This window comes from Salvelinus fontinalis, chromosome 28, assembly GCF_029448725.1.
Source record: "Salvelinus fontinalis isolate EN_2023a chromosome 28, ASM2944872v1, whole genome shotgun sequence".
NCBI lineage: Eukaryota > Metazoa > Chordata > Actinopteri > Salmoniformes > Salmonidae > Salvelinus > Salvelinus fontinalis.
Window position 1 is genome coordinate 45,847,984 of NC_074692.1, and position 22,337 is coordinate 45,870,320.

General features: G+C 49.8%; 1 protein-coding gene across 1 annotated transcript in view; it reads left to right on the top strand.

Annotated features, from left to right (window-relative positions):
* Window positions 1-22,337, top strand: part of ndufs4 (NADH:ubiquinone oxidoreductase subunit S4) — a 48,659-nt gene that overhangs the window by 12,856 nt on the left and 13,466 nt on the right. The gene's annotated exons all lie outside the window — the stretch shown is intronic.

Below are 22,337 nucleotides of genomic sequence, written 5' to 3' on the forward strand. Positions count from 1 at the left end.
TCAACATTATAGTTTCAACTATGTTTTGAGGCTATAGAATGTTTGTTTACGTTTAATTTGTTTACAAACATTGGAATAAAACAAGTTTATCATTTGGGTTATGATGGGATGCGACAGTTGAACTAAGATCATGATGCATTTGTTTAAGTTATGTTCTTTTTAAGAATCATTTGGTAGATTTCATTCATTTTTACAAGTCAGGACATTGTTGTAGAAACTGCAGATTGACCCTTTTAATGCTCAGACTGGCCAGAGAGAGGACAGGAGGATATAATGGGACTGGCCAATCAGACATGAAAATGTTTACATTTCAGTCATTTAGCAGATGCTCTCATGTAGAGTGACTTACAGTTAGTTCATTCGTCTTAAGATAGCTAGGTGGGACAACCACATTACAGGCATAGTAAATACACCTTTCAATAAAGTTGCTTATCAGCGAAGTCAGGCCAAGAAAGGTAAGGGGCGGGGGGGGGGGTTCAAGTGCAAGTGTTTGTTCAGGAAAGTTTTTAAATATCTATCTTTTGAGGGGCGGGGAGGGGGGGGTCAACTGCAAGTGTTTGTTCGGGAAAGTTTTTAAATATCTATCTTTTTTTGGGGGGGGGGGGGGGGGGGTGTATAGGTAAAGAGGGGTATTATTTAAAAAACACTTAGAGGTAGGTTTTCATATATTTTCAGGAAGATGGACAGGGACTCTGCTGTCCTAGTTTCAGGGGGAAGATGGTTCCACGATTGGGGTGCCAGGATAGAGAAGAGCTCTGATTGGGCTGAGCGGGAGCTTCCCTCCCGTAAGGGTGGGAGGGCCTAGACACCTGAGGTGGCAGAACGGAGTGCTCGGATTGGGGTGCCAGGATAGAGAAGAGCTCTGATTGGGCTGAGCGGGAGCTGCCCTCCCGTAGGGGTGGGAGGGCCTAGACACCTGAGGTGGCAGAACGGAGTGCTCGGATTGGGGGTGTTGTCCAGGGTCACTCCCAAGGTTCTTTGTACTCTCGGAGGGTGACACTGTGGAGTTGTCAACCGTGACGGAGAGGGCTTTGAGCGGGCAGGCCTTCCCCGGGAGGAAGAGCAGCTCCGTGTTTTTGAACTTGAGGTGGTGGGCAGACATACAAGTTGATATACCTGCCAGGTACGCAGAGATGCGTGTCGCCACCTGGGTGTCAGATTGAAGTAAGGAGAAAAATAGTTGAGTATCATCCTCATAGCAGTAATAGGAGAGACCATGTGAGGATATGACAGAGCTGAGTGACTTGGTGTATAGAGAGAAGAGTAGAGGTCCATCCTCATAGCAATGATAGGAGAGACCATGTGAGGATATGACAGAGCTGAGTGACTTGGTGTATAGAGAGAAGAGTAGAGGTCCATCCTCATAGCAGTGATAGGAGAGACCATGTGAGGATATGACGGAGCTGAGTGACTTGGTGTATAGAGAGAAGAGGAGAGGGCCTAGAACCGAGCCCTGGGGGACACCAGTAGTGAGAGTACGTGGTGCAGACTCAGATCCTTTCCACGTCACCTAGTAAGAGCGTCCTGCCAGGTAGGTTGCAATCCAAGAGTGTGCAGGGCCTGAGACGCCCAGCCCTGAGAGAGTGGAGAGGAGGATCTGATGGTTCACGGTGTCTGAAGGCAGAGGATAGATCTAGGAGGACAAGAACCGAGGGGAGAGAGAGAGTCAGCTTTGGCAGTGCGGAGAGCCTCCGTGACACAGAGAAGAGCAGTCTCGGTTGAGTGATCCGTTTTTGAAACCTAACTGGGTCAAGATCGTTCTGAGAGAGAGACGGCGTGCTCCAAGTGTTTTGGAAAGAAAAGAAAGGGTCTCCAGAGATGGTCTGGAGGAGGGAATGGGGTCGAGTGGGCAGGTTGTCGGGCAGCCACACCTCACTAGTCACAGGATTTCATCTGGAGAGAGAGAGGGGGAGGATTTATTGAACCTTTATGTAACTAAGTCTGGTAAGAACACGTTCTTATTTACAATGGCGGCCTACCAGGGAACACTGGGTTAACTGCCTTGTTCAGGGGCAGAACGATGTATTTTTACCTTGTCAGCTCAGGGGGGATTCGATCTAGCAACCTTTCGGTTACAGGATGAGCGACCTTTCGGTTACAGTAAAGATGAGCGACCTTTCGTTTACAGTAAAGAGGTCAAGCGTATTGCCTTGAGTGTTGGAGGGGATTTGGAAACGGTGAGGTCAAGGACGGGACAGCGAGAAAGAAGTGAATTGAAAGGCAGACGTCGGGCGTTTTGAAGTCGCCAAGTACGAAGAGCGCTGAGCCACCGTCAGGAAATTAGCTTTTCAAGGTGTCGAGTTCATTGAGGAACTCTCTAAGGGCACCTGGTGGGCGATAGATGACAACAATGTTAAGCTTGAGTGGACAAGTGACAGTGACAGCATGGAATTCAAATGAGGAGATGGACAGGTGAGAGAGAGAGAGGGAGAAGAGAGAATCTCCAGTTAGGAGAAATGAGTAGCCACTGTGCCACCGCCGGCGACGACCAGATGCTCTCGGACTATGAGAGAAAACGTAGTCAGATGAAGAGAGAGCAGCTGGAGTAACCGTATCCTCTGGGGTGATCCATGTCTCCTTCAGGGCCAAAAAGTCTAGGGACTGAAGGTCAGCGTAGGCTGAGATGAACTCTGCGGTGTTAAACGCAGATCAGCAGTTCCCGAGCGCTGCCAGAGACCAGGAATTCCACATTGTTGTGCGCTCAGGGTACACTAAATTATAAGGGTTGCAGCCAAGGGGTGGGGAGCGTCTGTGAAGCCTACGGGGACAGGAGTGAACAGGTTGCCAAAGCGGAAAAAGATCAAAATGAGAATCTGTAAATAACTAGGTAAGATAATGAAGTGAGAGTGGAACCTTTCTCTCTTTCCTTCCAACTGGGCTGAACCGTCTTTGTTTTTCCAACGAGACCGCCACTGACAACGAATGCCGCTTACAGCTACCGCTGAGAAAACACTATTTGCCAGTTGCCTAGCAGAGGTGAAGTGCACACCTCCCAGACAGACAGGAGGCTATACTGGGACTGGATTAGACAGACAGGAGGCTATACTCTGTACTGGGACTGGTTAGACAGACAGACAGACAGACAGACAGACAGACAGGAGGCTATACTCTATACTGGGACTGGTTAGACAGACAGACAGGAGGCTATACTCTATACTGGGACTGGTTAGACAGACAGACAGGAGGCCTTACTGGGACTGGTTAGACAGACAGACAGGAGGCTATAGTGGGACTGGTTAGACAGACAGACAGGAGGCTATACTCTATACTGGGACTGGTTAGACAGACAGACAGGAGGCTATACTCTATACTGGGACTGGTTAGACAGACAGACAGGAGGCTATACTCTATACTGGGACTGGTTAGACAGACAGACAGGAGGCTATACTCTATACTGGGACTGGTTAGACAGACAGACAGGAGGCTATACTCTATACTGGGACTGGTTAGACAGACAGACAGGAGGCTATACTCTATACTGGGACTGGTTAGACAGACAGACAGGAGGCTATACTCTATACTGGGACTGGTTAGACAGACAGGAAGCTATACTCTATACTGGGACTGGTTAGACAGACAGACAGGAGGCTATACTCTATACTGGGACTGGTTAGACAGACAGACAGGAGGCTATACTCTATACTGGGACTGGTTAGACAGACAGACAGGAGGCTATACTCTATACTGGGACTGGTTAGACAGACAGACAGGAGGCTATACTCTATACTGGGACTGGTTAGACAGACAGACAGGAGGCTATACTCTATACTGGGACTGGTTAGACAGACAGACAGGAGGCTATACTCTATACTGGGACTGGTTAGACAGACAGACAGGAGGCTATACTCTATACTGGGACTGGTTAGACAGACAGACAGGAGGCTATACTCTATACTGGGACTGGTTAGACAGACAGACAGGAGGCTATACTCTATACTGGGACTGGTTAGACAGACAGACAGGAAGCTATACTCTATACTGGGACTGGTTAGACAGACAGACAGGAGGCTATACTCTATACTGGGACTGGTTAGACAGACAGACAGGAGGCTATACTCTATACTGGGACTGGTTAGACAGACAGACAGGAGGCTATATTCTATACTGGGACTGGTTAGACAGACAGACAGGAGGCTATACTCTATACTGGGACTGGTTAGACAGACAGACAGGAGGCTATACTCTATACTGGGACTGGTTAGACAGACAGACAGACAGGAGGCTATACTCTATACTGGGACTGGTTAGACAGACAGACAGACAGACAGGAGGCTATACTCTATACTGGGACTGGTTAGACAGACAGACAGACAGGAGGCTATACTCTATACTGGGACTGGTTAGACAGACAGACAGGAGGCTATACTCTATACTGGGACTGGTTAGACAGACAGACAGGAGGCTATACTCTATACTGGGACTGGTTAGACAGACAGACAGGAGGCTATACTCTATACTGGGACTGGTTAGACAGACAGACAGGAGGCTATACTCTATACTGGGACTGGTTAGACAGACAGACAGGAGGCTATACTCTATACTGGGACTGGTTAGACAGACAGACAGGAGGCTATACTCTATACTGGGACTGGTTAGACAGACAGACAGGAGGCTATACTCTATACTGGGACTGGTTAGACAGACAGACAGGAGGCTATACTCTATACTGGGACTGGTTAGACAGACAGACAGGAGGCTATACTCTATACTGGGACTGGTTAGACAGACAGACAGGAGGCTATACTCTATACTGGGACTGGTTAGACAGACAGACAGGAGGCTATACTCTATACTGGGACTGGTTAGACAGACAGACAGGAGGCTATACTCTATACTGGGACTGGTTAGACAGACAGACAGGAGGCTATACTCTATACTGGGACTGGTTAGACAGACAGACAGGAGGCTATACTCTATACTGGGACTGGTTAGACAGACAGACAGGAGGCTATACTCTATACTGGGACTGGTTAGACAGACAGACAGGAGGCTATACTCTATACTGGGACTGGTTAGACAGACAGACAGGAGGCTATACTCTATACTGGGACTGGTTAGACAGACAGACAGGAGGCTATACTCTATACTGGGACTGGCCCCACAGACAGACAGACAGCAGACTATACTGGGACTGGCCCTACAGACAGACAGACAGGAGGCCTTACTGGGACTGGTTAGACAGACAGACAGACAGGAGGCTATAGTGGGACTGGCCAGACAGACAGACAGCAGACTATACTGGGACTGGCCCTACAGACAGACAGACAGGAGGCCTTACTGGGACTGGTTAGACAGACAGACAGGAGGCTATAGTGGGACTGGCCAGACAGACAGGAGACTATAGTGGGACTGGCCAGACAGACAGGAGGCTATAGTGGGACTGGTTAGACAGACAGGAGGCTATAGTGGGACTGGTTAGACAGACAGACAGGAGGCTATAGTGGGACTGGTTAGACAGACAGACAGGAGGCTATAGTGGGACTGGTTAGACAGACAGACAGGAGGCTATAGTGGGACTGGTTAGACAGACAGACAGGAGGCTATAGTGGGACTGGTTAGACAGACAGACAGGAGGCTATAGTGGGACTGGTTAGACAGACAGGAGGCCTTACTGGGACTGGTTAGACAGACAGACAGGAGGCTATAGTGGGACTGGTTAGACAGACAGACTGACAGACAGGAGGCTATAGTGGGACTGGTTAGACAGACAGACTGACAGACAGGAGGCTATAGTGGGACTGGTTAGACAGACAGACTGACAGACAGGAGGCTATAGTGGGACTGGTTAGACAGACAGACTGACAGACAGGAGGCTATAGTGGGACTGGTTAGACAGACAGGAGGCCTTACTGGGACTGGCCCGACAGACAGACAGACAGGAGACTAAAGTGGGACTAGTTAGACAGACAGACTGACAGACAGGAGACTATAGTGGGACTAGTTAGACAGACAGACTGACAGACAGGAGACTATAGTGGGACTAGTTAGACAGACAGACTGACAGACAGGAGACTAAAGTGGGACTAGTTAGACAGACAGACTGACAGACAGGAGACTAAAGTGGGACTAGTTAGACAGACAGACTGACAGACAGGAGACTATAGTGGGACTAGTTAGACAGACTGACAGACAGGAGACTATAGTGGGCCTAGTTAGACAGACAGTAGGCCTTACTGGGACTAGTTAATTGAACTGTTAATATAATGATTATTATAACTCTATAGTTGGAATATAGTGGATAGCACTTTGAATACGTTGTTTAACATGACAACGCAGGGTAGGAACCAAAAGTGTTTCAGTGTTTCCAGGTGACCCTAACTAGATGTTACGTTACATTACAGAACGCTAGTGCAGAGCATCATCTCACCCACATTGTTGCGTCCGTCTGACCATGAAGAGTGAACGGTAAGAAAAAGGTTCATGACTCCGTGGTGGACTCACCGCTCTCTCCTTCAGTGACAGAGCACAGGGCTTGGTGTGATTTTAGAGGCATGCAGCAGGAGAGGGACAGAAATGACTCAAGTAGCAAATGGAGTTCAACCTATAAGAAGTGATCTATACTCCCCGGAGTGGCGTATCACATTTTTAACAAACCAAACATTGAAATACCGTTACAGGTCAAGTTAAAAAAATAAATCAAACCGGTTCCATTTCCCCCCCCCTCTCTCAAAAATCTGTTTAGGCAGAGGGAGGGAGAATTAGCATCCTGCTCTCTGCCCCCTTGCCCTGCCCTACCTTCCCCTGCTCTGCCCTCCGCCGACCCACTTTTGTTAGTAATTACTGTTTGATTTAGCATGCTGTGGTACTCCAGGACCCGGCTGACAGGCTGGCCACTGATACACAGCTTGACATGAAATGTCTGCTCTCTCTACAAGCAGGCTGACTGGCCCTGCAGCCCCCCCCACCCCCCCCCCCCCCCCCCCCCCCCCCACACTCAACCAGCTAGTACATTACAGACACTGAGACAGGACTGGTCAGCTCGGCTAGGCGTAAAGGAGAGGCAGAAGTACTCTGCTTGATCTCTCTCTCTTTCTCTGTCTCTGTTAGCGAGCTAGAACCCTCCTCTCCCTTCCCCGTTCACAGAAAGACAAACCAATCACCTTAAAGCGCTTGTGAAGCTTTGTTCTAGTCTTCTAAAGTAAACTATGGTTTTGTGGGAGGGGGAGAGGATTGTGGGAGGGGGAGAGGATTGTGGGAGGGGGAGAGGATTGTGGGAGGGGGAGAGGATTGTGGGAGGGGGAGAGGATTGTGGGAGGGGGAGAGGATTGTGGGAGGGGGAGAGGATTGTGGGAGGGGGAGAGGATTGTGGGAGGGGGAGAGGATTGTGGGAGGGGGAGAGGATTGTGGGAGGGGGAGAGGATTGTGGGAGGGGGAGAGGATTGTGGGAGGGGGAGAGGATTGTGGGAGGGGGAGAGGATTGTGGGAGGGGGAGAGGAGGATTGTGGGAGGGGGAGAGGAGGATTGTGGGAGAGGAGGGGGGGACGATTGTGGGAGAGGAGGGGGGGACGATTGTGGGAGAGGAGGGGGGGACGATTGTGGGAGAGGAGGGGGGGACGATTGTGGGAGAGGAGAGGAGGGTGTAGCATTGACTAGGTATTTAGGACATGGTCCTTCAGTTCCAGCTGGTTTGTTTGGCATCAATATGGCAGCAGTGACGAGTGTCCTGTTTGTTTGGTGCCATTTTCTCTCGTTATTTCATCCGGTTATCTTTGGAGAGACTAGAGCTGATTTCATCCCTTTTAACATTGTCCAAAATATGATGATGATGATGATGATTTACGTAGACAGCAGGTTAGGCTGTAGTGGTTAGAGTGTTGGGCCAGTAACCAAAATGTTGCTGGTTCGAATAGCTGAGTCGACAAGGTTAAATTGTCGATGTGCCCTTGAGCAATGCACTTAACCCTAATTTGCTCCAGGTGTGCCGTATTACGATTGGTGACCCTGTAAAATTACACTGCACCTATCATACTACTATGACTGACCCTGTAAAACAACACCTATCATACTACTATGACTGACCCTGTATAACAACACCTATCATACTACTATGACTGACCCTGTATAACAACACCTATCATACTACTATGACTGACCCTGTAAAACAACACCTATCATACTACTATGACTGACCCTGTAAAACAACACCTATCATACTACTATGACTGACCCTGTAAAACAACACCTATCATACTACTATGGCTGACCCTGTAAAACAACACCTATCATACTACTATGGCTGACCCTGTAAAACAACACCTATCATACTACTATGACTGACCCTGTAAAACAACACCTATCATACTATGACTGACCCTGTAAAACAACACCTATCATACTATGACTGACCCTGTAAAACAACACCTATCATACTACTATGACTGACCCTGTAAAACAACACCTATCATACTACTATGACTGACCCTGTATAACAACACCTATCATACTACTATGACTGACCCTGTAAAATAACACTATGTCCCCCCCCCCCATCTCAGCATTGACAGGAGTAAAATGTCCCCCCCATCTCAGCAATGACAGGAGGAAAGTAAAATGTATCCCCCATCTCAGCACTGACAGGAGGAGAGTAAAATGTCTCCCCCATCTCAGTACTGACAGGAGGAGTAAAATGTCTCCCCCATCTCAGTACTGACAGGAGGAGTAAAATGTCTCCCCCATCTCAGCACTGACAGGAGGAGTAAAATGTCTCCCCCATCTCAGCACTGACAGGAGGAGTAAAATGTCTCCCCCATCTCAGCACTGACAGGAGGAGTAAAATGTCTCCCCCATCTCAGCACTGACAGGAGGAGTAAAATGTCTCCCCCATCTCAGTACTGACAGGAGGAGTAAAATGTCTCCCCCATCTCAGTACTGACAGGAGGACTAAAATCTCTCCCCAATCTCAGTACTGACAGGAGGAGAGTAAAATGTCCCCCCCATCTCAGTACTGACAGGAGGAGAGTAAAATGTCCCCCCCATCTCAGTACTGACAGGAGGAGAGTAAAATGTCCCCCCCATCTCAGTACTGACAGGAGGAGAGTAAAATGTCCCCCCCATCTCAGTACTGACAGGAGGAGTGTAAAATGGCCCCCCCATCTCAGTACTGACAGGAGGAGAGTAAAATGTGTCCCCCATCTCAGTACTGACAGGAGGAGAGTAAAATGTCCCCCCCATCTCAGTACTGACAGGAGGAGAGTAAAATGTCCCCCCCATCTCAGTACTGACAGGAGGGGGGGGACATTTTACTCTCATCTCAGTACTGACAGGAGGAGAGTAAAATGTGTCCCCCATCTCAGCACTGACAGGAGTAAAATGTCTCCCCCATATCAGTACTGACAGTAGGACTAAAATGTCCCCCATCTCAGTACTGACAGGAGGAGAGTAAAATGTCCCCCCCATCTCAGTACTGACAGTAGGAGAGTAAAATGGCCCCCATCTCAGTACTGACAGGAGGAGAGTAAAATGTCCCCCCATCTCAGTACTGACAGGAGGAGAGTAAAATGGCCCCCCCATCTCAGTACTGACAGGAGGAGAGTAAAATGTCCCCCCATCTCAGTACTGACAGGAGGAGAGTAAAATGTCCCCCCATCTCAGTACTGACAGGAGGAGAGTAAAATGTCCCCCATCTCAGTACTGACAGGAGGAGAGTAAAATGTCCCCCCCATCTCAGTACTGACAGGAGGAGAGTAAAATGTCTCCCCATCTCAGTACTGACAGGAGGAGAGTAAAATGTCCCCCCCATCTCAGTACTGACAGGAGGAGAGTAAAATGTGTCCCCCATCTCAGCACTGACAGGAGGAGAGTAAAATGTCTCCCCCATCTCAGTACTGACAGGAGGAGTAAAATGTCTCCCCATCTCAGTACTGACAGGAGGAGTAAAATGTCTCCCCATCTCAGTACTGACAGGAGGAGTAAAATGTCCCCCCATCTCAGTACTGACAGGATAAGTAAAATGTCCCACCCATCTCAGTACTGACAATACTGAGTAAAATGTCTCCAGAGAGCAGAGTGTCTCTCGTCTGCAGCCTCTGGTACTGCAGCCTCTGGTACTGCAGCCTCTGGTACTGCAGCCTCTGGTACTGCAGCCTCTGGTACTGCAGCCTCTGGTACTGCAGCCTCTGGTACTGCAGCCTCTGGTACTGCAGCCTCTGGTACTGCAGCCTCTGTACTGCTGCTCTGCTCTTGTTTCTGTTAATTTATGGCTCAATACCTACCTTTTTAGCGATGTCCACTCGGCGATGTCCACTCGGCAGTGTCCACTCGGCAGTGTCCACTCGGCAGTGTCCACTCGGCAGTGTCCACTCGGCAGTGTCCACTCGGCAGTGTCCACTCGGCAGTGTCCACTCGGCAGTGTCCACTCGGCAGTGTCCACTCGGCAGTGTCCACTCAGCAATGTCCACTCAGCAATGTCCACTCAGCAATGTCCACTCAGCAGTGTCCACTCAGCAGTGTCCACTCAGCAATGTCCACAGTGTCCACTCAGCAGTGTCCACTCAGCAGTGTCCACTCAGCAGTGTCCACAGTGTCCTCAGCAGTGTCCTCAGCAGTGTCCTCAGCAGTATCCACTCAGCAGTGTCCACTCAGCAGTATCCACTCAGCAGTATCCACTCAGCAGTGTCCACTCAGCAGTATCCACTCAGCAATGTCCACAGTGTCCACTCAGCAGTGTCCACAGTGTCCACTCAGCAGTGTCCACAGTATCCGCTCAGCAGTGTCCACTCAGCAGTATCCACTCAGCAATGTCCACAGTGTCCGCTCAGCAGTGTCCGCTCAGCAGTGTCCGCTCAGCAGTGTCCGCTCAGCAGTGTCCGCTCAGCAGTGTCCGCTCAGCAGTGTCCGCTCAGCAGTGTCCGCTCAGCAGTGTCCGCTCAGCAGTGTCCGCTCAGCAGTGTCCGCTCAGCAGTGTCCACAGTGTCCACTCAGCAGTGTCCACTCAGCAGTATCCACTCAGCAGTGTCCACAGTGTCCGCTCAGCAGTGTCCGCTCAGCAGTGTCCGCTCAGCAGTGTCCACTCAGCAGTGTCCGCTCAGCAATGTCCACAGTGTCCACTCAGCAGTGTCCACAGTGTCCACTCAGCAGTGTCCACAGTATCCGCTCAGCAGTGTCCACTCAGCAGTATCCACTCAGCAATGTCCACAGTGTCCGCTCAGCAGTGTCCGCTCAGCAGTGTCCGCTCAGCAGTGTCCGCTCAGCAGTGTCCGCTCAGCAGTGTCCGCTCAGCAGTGTCCGCTCAGCAGTGTCCGCTCAGCAGTGTCCGCTCAGCAGTGTCCGCTCAGCAGTGTCCGCTCAGCAGTGTCCGCTCAGCAGTGTCCACTCAGCAATGTCCACAGTGTCCACTCAGCAGTGTCCACTCAGCAGTGTCCACTCAGCAGTGTCCACTCAGCAGTGTCCACTCAGCAGTGTCCACAGTGTCCACTCAGCAGTGTCCACTCAGCAGTATCCACTCAGCAGTATCCACTCAGCAGTATCCACTCAGCAGTGTCCACAGTATCCACTCAGCAGTGTCCACAGTGTCCACTCAGCAGTGTCCACTCAGCAGTGTCCACTCAGCAGTGTCCACTCAGCAGTGTCCACTCAGCAGTGTCCACTCAGCAGTGTCCACTCAGCAGTGTCCACTCAGCAGTGTCCACTCAGCAATGTCCACAGTGTCCACTCAGCAGTATCCACTCAGCAGTATCCACTCAGCAGTATCCACTCAGCAGTATCCACTCAGCAGTATCCACTCAGCAGTATCCACTCAGCAGTATCCACTCAGCAGTGTCCACAGTATCCACTCAGCAGTGTCCACAGTGTCCACTCAGCAATGTCCACAGTGTCCTCAGCAGTATCCGCTCAGCAGTATCCGCTCAGCAGTATCCGCTCAGCAGTGTCCGCTCAGCAGTGTCCGCTCAGCAGTGTCCGCAATGTCCGCTCTGCAGTGTCCGCAATGTCCGCTCAGCGGTGTCAGCAAGAAGGTGAGGTTTATTGCCCTAACCGTTAACCAAGTGTTATGGCATTTTCATCTTCATAACATGCTAGTAACCATTTCTCAGAACTTAATGAAGTGGATGAGTCTGAGCTCTAAAGCCTCTCTGCAGTTATGAAGACAATAACACAACGGTCTTCGCTCTCTCTCTGTCTCTGTCTGTCTGTTTCTCTGTGTGTCTCTCTGTGTGTGTGACTGACAATGTGGACATAGAAGCGTGACTACCAGAGAGGAACACTGTCCTGTCCAGGGTATTTTTAGAGTGAGGAGTTAAGATCTACAGTACCAGGGTTTGAATTCTCTAAGCCGGCCAGAGCCTGCCTAGCCTGCCTCGCTCGGGGGTAGGATGACATGCACTGGAGCATACTGCATTGATCCTCCCCTCTCTCCCTCTCGCTTTCTCTCTCTCTAGACATATCAAGTGTCTGTTTTGTCTGGTTGCCTCCCTTGTAGTGTGTGTGTGTGTGTGTGGGAATCTACCGGCTGCTGTGTAGAGTAGCCTAGCAGGTCAAAGGAGAGGCCTCTTTGATGGGGCCCCAGACAAGAGATTTTATGTATGCTCCACTAAATAAGGATTTCATTTAGTTAACACACTTCTTCTACACAGAGAGAGGAGTGTTGTCTGAGCTGTGAAGGGTTGAAGGAAATGACAGGCCGTGGCTCGCTGGAGCATACGGTCTGATCTGTGGAAAACAGGGAATCCGTTTTTCCTCTCCGTCTCCCCAACCCCTCGTCTGTGGTAGGACTAGTCTCCCCCTGTCTGTGGTAGGACTAGTCTCCCCCTGTCTGTGGTAGGACTAGTCTCCCCTTGTCTGTGGTAGGACTAGTCTCCCCTTGTCTGTGGTAGGACTAGTCTCCCCTCGTCTGTGGTAGTAGTCACATAGCCAGGCTGTCTGTTGTCTCCCCCTGTCTGTGGTAGGACTAGTCTCCCCTCGTCTGTGGTAGTAGTCACATAGCCAGGCTGTCTGTCTCCTCTGTCTGTGGTAGGACTAGTCTCCCCTTGTCTGTGGTAGGACTAGTCTCCCCTCGTCTGTGGTAGTAGTCACATAGCCAGGCTGTCTGTCTCCTCTGTCTGTGGTAGGACTAGTCTCCCCTTGTCTGTGGTAGGACTAGTCTCCCCTCGTCTGTGGTAGGACTAGTCTCCCCTCGTCTGTGGTAGTAGTCACATAGCCAGGCTGTCTGTTGTCTCCTCCTGTCTTTGCAGGTTTTCTTTGGCTCTGAGATTTTGAGACTTTTTTTTTTTTAGGTTTGTGTGTAAAATCGGTCCATTCCACATGACACAATTTCATTTTTAATTAAACAAATGCTTTCTCCTTCCGGATGTGATACTTCACTAGCTCGATGTTGTAGACTTCAGCTGAGTCCTAACAATATCATGAAGTGACATTTGAGTGTTGTTTTGGCATGTGTCCCCTAAATGGCCAGCGGGTATTTTCAATCTACCTTTGGGGTGAAGAAGACCTGTATCTCAGCAGACTGTAACTGTATCGTCATAGTAACAGTTGTAGAGGGGCACATATATATATATATAAACAAAGCCTGTCACGATTTCTGGGGCTACAGGTAGTTAGGCCAGTAACCGAAAGGTCGTTAGTTCGAACCCCTGAGCCGACAAGGTGAAATCTGTCGACGTGCTCTTGAACAAGGTACTTAAACCTAATTGTTCCAGCATTGTCGTTGATAATGGCCGACCGTGGCTGTGACCCCACTCTCCCAGGGTGTTTCAGGGGAAGTTGGGATATGTAAAAAATAAAAATGTCCAATTCACACAATACCCACTTCTAAATATGTGTGTGTAACAGGACAAAGATTATCACCCACCAAATGATGAGTAATTGTATATGATGTCCTGGCCAATCGGATGTGCAACGGACACTGTCGCTGTGGTAACCGGAGAACTAAGACGACCCTTAGCACCAGCTGCTCCTCACCTTTCCGCCCTCTAAAACCACACACGCAAGCGCACAGTATTTGTTGCTATTAGTGACGGACGCCATCTAATTCCACTCCATAATTAGCACGAGACTCCTCTTTTACACTTCAAAGCTGAAGCCTACCCGTCAGAGTGATAAGTGAGGCCAGCTGCCCTGGTCCAGACACGGGGGGGGGCCTGGTTTGGACTGAGGAATACCCACCATCCCTCTGGAGGTTAAGGGGGACATATTTCTCCTCCCTGCCCAAGGCGGTTCGCTGTGATCGGCCTTGTTTTGGCTGACCTGCTGACCTCCTTGGAGCTGCTGAGTTGTGGTAGTAGTGATATGGCATAGGGAAGTCCGGGTCTTGTCGTACACATGTGAAGCTATAGTGTATCCTGTCCACGGGCCTCTCAGTCAGTACGTTTGTCACCGGGTCTACGGCCTGACAAACCAGCCCCCCCAGCCATAACATCCTGCTATCCGCCACCTTGAAGGCTCTGTGATATAGACAAGCTCCCTGCAGGCTATAGGATATATATATATTGCAGGCTATAGGAGATATATATATAGAAGACCATTATAGCGAATCACTTTTAGGCATAATGCTTAATATTCTTAAATAATTGGACCCCCCCCCCTCCCCCAATCTCCACAGACTGATCCTCAGTGATGGGGAAACCAGTATCATATATATGATACTGGTTTCCCCATCACTGAGGATCAGTCTGTGGAGATTGGGGGAGGGGGTCCAATTATTTAAGAATATTAAGCATTATGCCTAAAAGTGATTCGCTATAATGGTCTTCTCTCCAGTGAGTGAATCCGCATGCAGTGGAGAAGAGGTCTTTAGTTTCTACTTGTTGCTTTTCATGTTCTCCTCGTCAGTCATTCAGACCTTGTCCTGAAAGCCCTTCAGATGATATTGTCATTGGAACCTGAGAATGGAAGGCAATATTAGGTTTCCTAGATAATGGACTTGGATCAGGAAGATAAGTTTTTTTTATATATATATTTTTTACGGTAGTCCTTCATTCAATGACGGGATACTACCCTTATGCCCTAAAGCAGAACATTTGGAGTGAATGCTTGTCTCTAGCTTGGCCTAGGCTACTGGAGAACCAGGGATGGGGCTACTGGAGGACCCCTGTTGGGGCCACTGGAGAACCAGGGATGGGGCTACTGGAGAACCAGGGATGGGGCTACTGGAGAACCAGGGATGGGGCCACTGGAGAACCAGGGATGGGGCTACTGGAGAACCAGGGATGGGGCTACTGGAGAACCAGGGATGGGGCTACTGGAGGACCCCTGTTGGGGATACTGGAGGACCCCTGTTGGGGCCACTGGAGGACCCCTGTTGGGGCTACTGGAGGACCCCTGTTGGGGCTACTGGAGGACCCCTGTTGGGGCTACTGGAGGACCCCTGTTGGGGCCACTGGAGGACCCCTGTTGGGGCCACTGGAGGACCCCTGTTGGGGCCACTGGAGGACCCCTGTTGGGGCTACTGGAGGACCAGGGGGGGGGATAGCATACCGGAGCCTGGAGGGCTAACGCCTCCATCAGAGCGACAGAGTTGTTGCGTCAATGCTGCTTTAAAAAAATTCTGCAGTCAAATTTTTTTTTTTTTCCATTATGTAATCCAAAATGGTTTCTTGATATGTGTGCAACAATTATTTTAACTTTTTGAAACTATTTCTGTACCAGTTCAAGTCTGCTCATACGGTTTGATGCATACAGTGCATTCCGGAAAGTATTCAAACTAGGGCTGGGCGGTAAACCGTATTTTACGATATACCGCTATTGATGCATGGACTGGTTTGGGTTTTCACTTTACCTTCTATAAACGGTATTTGAATGTTTGGTTAAATGTGATACGCTGTGTTTAACGTCAATTTTTATAGTTCGCTATTTGAGTCATCTCTCTCAGCTCTCTCTCTCTCTCTCTCTCTCTCTCCACCTCGCTTTCCACACAGACCTAGCCCCCCGCCCCCGTCACTCAAGGAGCCATTTGTTGTTCCTCGTCCATGAGACACTTGCGTTGAGTCAACATGGTCAATGCAGCACATGTAACAATGTTGATGACAACAATGCTGTTATCACTTTGCTTCTTCATATAAATCCAGTAGTGTTCTATAAGTACACAATTTAGTTTTGTGTTTCTTACATCTGCAAACAGCTAGTTTGTCTTTTCTGAGCAAGTTGGGCCTAAATCTTGTTAGCCGGTAATGCTAATCGCTAGGTAGCTAGCTAATAAATGTACTGAGTCGGAGCAAACATAATTAGTTATACAGCCTGATACAATTAGTGATGGTGTACAGGAGTGGCCAAAAGTTTTGAGAAGGACACATATATTAATTTCCACAAAGTTTGCTGCTTCAGTGTCTTTGGATATTTTTGTCAGATGTTACTATGAAGAACTGAAGTATAATTACAAGCATTTCATAAGTGGCAAAGGCTTTTATTGACAATTACATGAAGTTGATGCAAAGAGTCAATATTTGCAGTGTTGACCCTTCTTTTTCAAGACCTCTGCAATCCGCTCTGGCATGCTGTCAATTAACTTCTGGGCCACATCCTGACTGATGGCAGCCCATTCTTGCATAATCAATGCTTGGAGTTTGTCAGAATTCGTGGGTTTTTGTTTGTCCACCCACCTCTTGAGGATTGACCACAAGTTCTCAATGGGATTAAGGTCTGGGGAGTTTCCTGGCCATGGACCCAAAATATCGATGTTTTGTTCCCCGAGCCACTCAGTTATCACTTTTGCCTTATGGCAAGGTGCTCCATCATGCTGGAAAAGGCATTGTTCGTCCAATTTGTAAGTCGCTCTGGATAAGAGCGTCTGCTAAATGACTTAAATGTAATGTAAATGTCACCAAACTGTTCCTGGATGGTTGGAGAAGTTGCTCTCAGATTCAGTTCATTTGCTTGGCAAAGAGGGACTTGGCAATTAATTGCAATTCATCTGATCACTCTTCATAACATTCTGGAGTATATGCAAATTGCCATCATATAAACTGAGGCAGCAGAATTTGTGAAAATTAATATTTTTGTCATTCTCAAAACTTTTGGACACGACTGTAGACTTAAATCAGCATGTTGTCTGTGGTCGTCTTTACCCAGTACCGCTGTCAGCTGGTGGTCGTCTTTACCCGGTACCGCTGTCAGCTGGTGGTCGTCTTTACCCAGTACCGCTGGTGGTCGTCTTTACCCGGTACCGCTGTCAGCTGGTGGTCATCTTTACCCAGTACCGCTGTCAGCTGGTGGTCGTCTTTACCCGGTACCGCTGTCAGCTGGTGGTCGTCTTTACCCGGTACCGCTGTCAGCTGGTGGTCGTCTTTACCCGGTACCGCTGTCAGCTGGTGGTCGTCTTTACCCGGTACCGCTGTCAGCTGGTGGTCGTCTTTACCCGGTACCGCTGTCAGCTGGTGGTCGTCTTTACCCGGTACCGCTGTCAGCTGGTGGTCATCTTTACCCAGTACCGCTGTCAGCTGGTGGTCATCTTTACCCGGTACCGCTGTCAGCTGGTGGTCATCTTTACCCGGTACCGCTGGTGGTCATCTTTACCCGGTACCGCTGTCAGCTGGTGGTCATCTTTACCCAGTACCGCTGTCAGCTGGTGGTCATCTTTACCCGGTACCGCTGTCAGCTGGTGGTCATCTTTACCCGGTACCGCTGTCAGCTGGTGGTCGTCTTTACCCGGTACCGCTGGTGGTCATCTTTACCCGGTACCGCTGTCAGCTGGTGGTCATCTTTACCCAGTACCGCTGGTGGTCATCTTTACCCGGTACCGCTGTCAGCTGGTGGTCGTCTTTACCCGGTACCGCTGGTGGTCATCTTTACCCGGTACCGCTGTCAGCTGGTGGTCATCTTTACCCGGTACCGCTGGTGGTCATCTTTACCCGGTACCGCTGTCAGCTGGTGGTCATCTTTACCCAGTACAGCTGGTGGTCATCTTTACCCGGTACCGCTGGTGGTCATCTTTACCCAGTACCGCTGGTGGTCATCTTTACCCGGTACCGCTGGTGGTCATCTTTACCCAGTACCGCTGTCAGCTGGTGGTCATCTTTACCCAGTACCGCTGGTGGTCATCTTTACCCAGTACCGCTGGTGGTCATCTTTACCCAGTACCGCTGGTGGTCATCTTTACCCAGTACCGCTGGTGGTCATCTTTACCCAGTACCGCTGGTGGTCATCTTTACCCAGTACCGCTGGTGGTCATCTTTACCCGGTACCGCTGTCAGCTGGTGGTCATCTTTACCCAGTACCGCTGGTGGTCATCTTTACCCGGTACCGCTGGTGGTCATCTTTACCCGGTACCGCTGGTGGTCATCTTTACCCGGTACCGCTGGTGGTCATCTTTACCCGGTACCACTGGTGGTCATCTTTACCCGGTACCGCTGGTGGTCATCTTTACCCGGTACCGCTGTCAGCTGGTGGTCATCTTTACCCAGTACCGCTGGTGGTCATCTTTACCCAGTACCGCTGTCAGCTGGTGGTCATCTTTACCCGGTACCGCTGGTGGTCATCTTTACCCGGTACCGCTGTCAGCTGGTGGTCATCTTTACCCGGTACCGCTGGTGGTCATCTTTACCCAGTACCGCTGTCAGCTGGTGGTCATCTTTACCCAGTACCGCTGTCAGCTGGTGGTCATCTTTACCCGGTACCGCTGTCAGCTGGTGGTCATCTTTACCCAGTACCGCTGGTGGTCATCTTTACCCGGTACCGCTGGTGGTCATCTTTACCCAGTACCGCTGGTGGTCATCTTTACCCGGTACCGCTGGTGGTCATCTTTACCCGGTACCGCTGGTGGTCATCTTTACCCAGTACCGCTGTCAGCTGGTGGTCATCTTTACCCGGTACCGCTGTCAGCTGGTGGTCGTCTTTACCCAGTACCGCTGGTGGTCATCTTTACCCGGTACCGCTGGTGGTCATCTTTACCCAGTACCGCTGTCAGCTGGTGGTCATCTTTACCCGGTACCGCTGGTGGTCATCTTTACCCAGTACCGCTGGTGGTCATCTTTACCCAGTACCGCTGGTGGTCATCTTTACCCAGTACCGCTGGTGGTCATCTTTACCCAGTACCGCTGGTGGTCATCTTTACCCGGTACCGCTGGTGGTCATCTTTACCCGGTACCGCTGGTGGTCATCTTTACCCGGTACCGCTGGTGGTCATCTTTACCCAGTACCGCTGTCAGCTGGTGGTCATCTTTACCCGGTACCGCTGGTGGTCATCTTTACCCGGTACCGCTGGTGGTCATCTTTACCCAGTACCGCTGTCAGCTGGTGGTCATCTTTACCCGGTACCGCTGTCAGCTGGTGGTCATCTTTACCCAGTACCGCTGGTGGTCATCTTTACCCAGTACCACTGGTGGTCATCTTTACCCGGTACCGCTGGTGGTCATCTTTACCCAGTACCGCTGGTGGTCATCTTTACCCAGTACCGCTGGTGGTCATCTTTACCCAGTACCGCTGGTGGTCATCTTTACCCAGTACCGCTGGTGGTCATCTTTACCCAGTACCGCTGGTGGTCATCTTTACCCAGTACCGCTGTCAGCTGTGATCAAAACTCCTTGCAATGTCTTCAATTAGGTCTACTATGCAGATGCTGCTGTGATGTTAGATCGGGGATAAATTGTTCGAATTAGCTCAGTTCGGGCCAAAATAAGTTTGTTATTACAGTCCTGCACATTCCCATGTCATCCATTTAACAAGGGTGGTTAGAGTGGTTAGGGTGGCCAGTAACCAGCAGGTAGCCTAGTGGTTAGAGTGTTGGACTAGTAGCCAGCAGGTAGCCTAGTGGTTAGAGCGTTGGGCCAGTAACCAGCAGGTAGCCTAGTGGTTAGAGTGTTGGACTAGTAACCAGCAGGTAGCCTAGTGGTTAGAGTGTTGGACTAGTAACCAGCAGGTAGCCTAGTGGTTAGTGTTGGACTAGTAACCAGCAGGTAGCCTAGTGGTTAGAGTGTTGGACTAGTAACCAGCAGGTAGCCTAGTGGTTAGAGCGTTGGGCCAGTAACCAGCAGGTAGCCTAGTGGTTAGGGTGTTGGACTAGTAGCCAGCAGGTAGCCTAGTGGTTAGAGCGTTGGGCTAGTAACAAGCAGGTAGCCTAGTGGTTAGAGTGTTGGACTAGTAACCAGCAGGTAGCCTAGTGGTTAGAGTTTTGGACTAGTAACCAGCAGGTAGCCTAGTGGTTAGAGCGTTGGGCCAGTAACCAGCAGGTAGCCTAGTGGTTAGGGTGTTGGACTAGTAGCCAGCAGGTAGCCTAGTGGTTAGAGCGTTGGGCTAGTAACAAGCAGGTAGCCTAGTGGTTAGAGTGTTGAACTAGTAACCGAAAGGTTGCAAGATCGAATCCCCGAGCTGACAAGGTAAAAAATCTTTCGTTCTGCCCCTGAACAAGGCAGTTCACCCACCGTTCCTATGCCGTCATTGAAAATAAGAATTTGTTCTGAACTGACTTGCCGAGTAAAATTAAAATAATTACTCAAATGGATTGAAATAGTTATTTTCCCCCCTCATCAATCTACCCACAATGACAGTAAAAACTGTTTTTTAGAAGAAAAAAATAACTGAAATATCACATTAGCTGGGCTACTCAAAGACATTCCTGGAATGACAAGGAAATGCAAGAATCTTCCAACTGCGATTTCTGGGAAACCATAGAATTTTGTGAAAGTTGCAACGTGTCTGGGAGACTGATCGTCATGCGTTCACCTCTGAGGGTGATGTTTTGTCGGCTGGACCAGGAGCACTTCCCCTCTCCTCCTCTTGGGCCACAACAACAACCGTACAACAACCACTGTTAGATCAGTGTCCTGGGGTCATTTTTGCAACAAACCGTTTACTCCCTGTTTGCTTCTGTTTGGTTTTTTGAATACAGCCCCCCCCCCCCCCCCCGGTCCAACCACAGCTGTAATTGATGTCTCCACTCAACTTTTAAATACACTGCTCAAAAAAATAAAGGGAACACTAAAATAACACATCCTAGATCTGAATGAATGAAATATTCTTATTAAATACTTTTTTCTTTACATTGTTGAATGTGCTGACAACAAAATCACACACAAATTATCAATGGAAATCAAATTTATCAACCCATGGAGGTCTGGATTTGGAGTCACACTCAAAATGAAAGTGGAAAAACGCATTACAGGCTGATCCAACTTTGATGTAATGTCCTTAAAACAAGTCAAAAGGAGGCTCAGTAGTGTGTGGCCTCCACGTGCCTATATGACCTCCCTACAACGCCTGGGCATGCTCCTGATGAGGTGGCGGATGGTCTCCTGAGGGATCTCCTCCCAGACCTGGACTAAAGCATCCGCCAACTCCTGGACAGTCTGTGGTGCAACGTGGCGTTGGTGGATGGAGCGAGACATGATGTCCCAGATGTGCTCAATTGGATTCAGGTCTGGGGAACGGGCGGGCCAGTCCATAGCATCAATGCCTTCCTCTTGCAGGAACTGCTGACACACTCCAGCCACATGAGGTCTAGCATTGTCTTGCATTAGGAGGAACCCAGGGCCAACCACACCAGCATATGGTCTCACAAGGGGTCTGAGGATCTCATCTCGGTACCTAATGGCAGTCAGGCTACCTCTGGCGAGCACATGGAGGGCTGTGCGGCCCCCCAAAGAAATGCCACCCCACACCATGACTGACCCACCGCCAAACCGGTCATGCTGGAGGATGTTGCAGGCAGCAGAACGTTCTCCACGGCGTCTCCAGACTCTGTCATGTCTGTCACATGTGCGTGTGAACCTGCTTTCAGCTGTGAAGAGCACAGGGCACCAGTGGCGAATTTGCCAATCTTGGTGTTCTCTGGCAAATGCCAAACGTCCTGCACGGTGTTGGGCTGTAAGAACAACCCCCACCTGTGGACGTCGGGCCCTCATACCACCCTCATGGAGTCTGTTTCTGACCGTTTAAGCAGACACATGCACATTTGTGGCCTGCTGGAGGTCATTTTGCAGGGCTCTGGCAGTGCTCCTCCTGCTCCCCCTTGCACAAAGGCGGAGGTAGCGGTCCTGCTGCTGGATTGTTGCCCTCCTACGGCCTCCTCCACGTCTCCTGATGTACTGGCCTGTCTCATGGTAGCGCCTCCATGCTCTGGACACTACGCTGACAGACACAGCAAACCTTCTTGCCACAGCTCGCATTGATGTGCCATCCTGGATGAGCTGCACTACCTGAGCCACTTGTGTGGGTTGTAGACTCCGTCTCATGCTACCACTAGAGTGAAAGCACCGCCAGCATTCAAAAGTGACCAAAACATCAGCCAGGAAGCATAGGAACTGAGAAGTGGTCTGTGGTCACCACCTGCAGAACCACTCCTTTATTGGGGGTGTCTTGCTAATTGCCTATAATTTCCACCTTTTGTCTATTCCATTTGAACAACAGCATGTGGAGTTTATTGTCAATCAGTGTTGCTTCCTAAGTGGACAGTTTGATTTCACAGAAGTGTGATT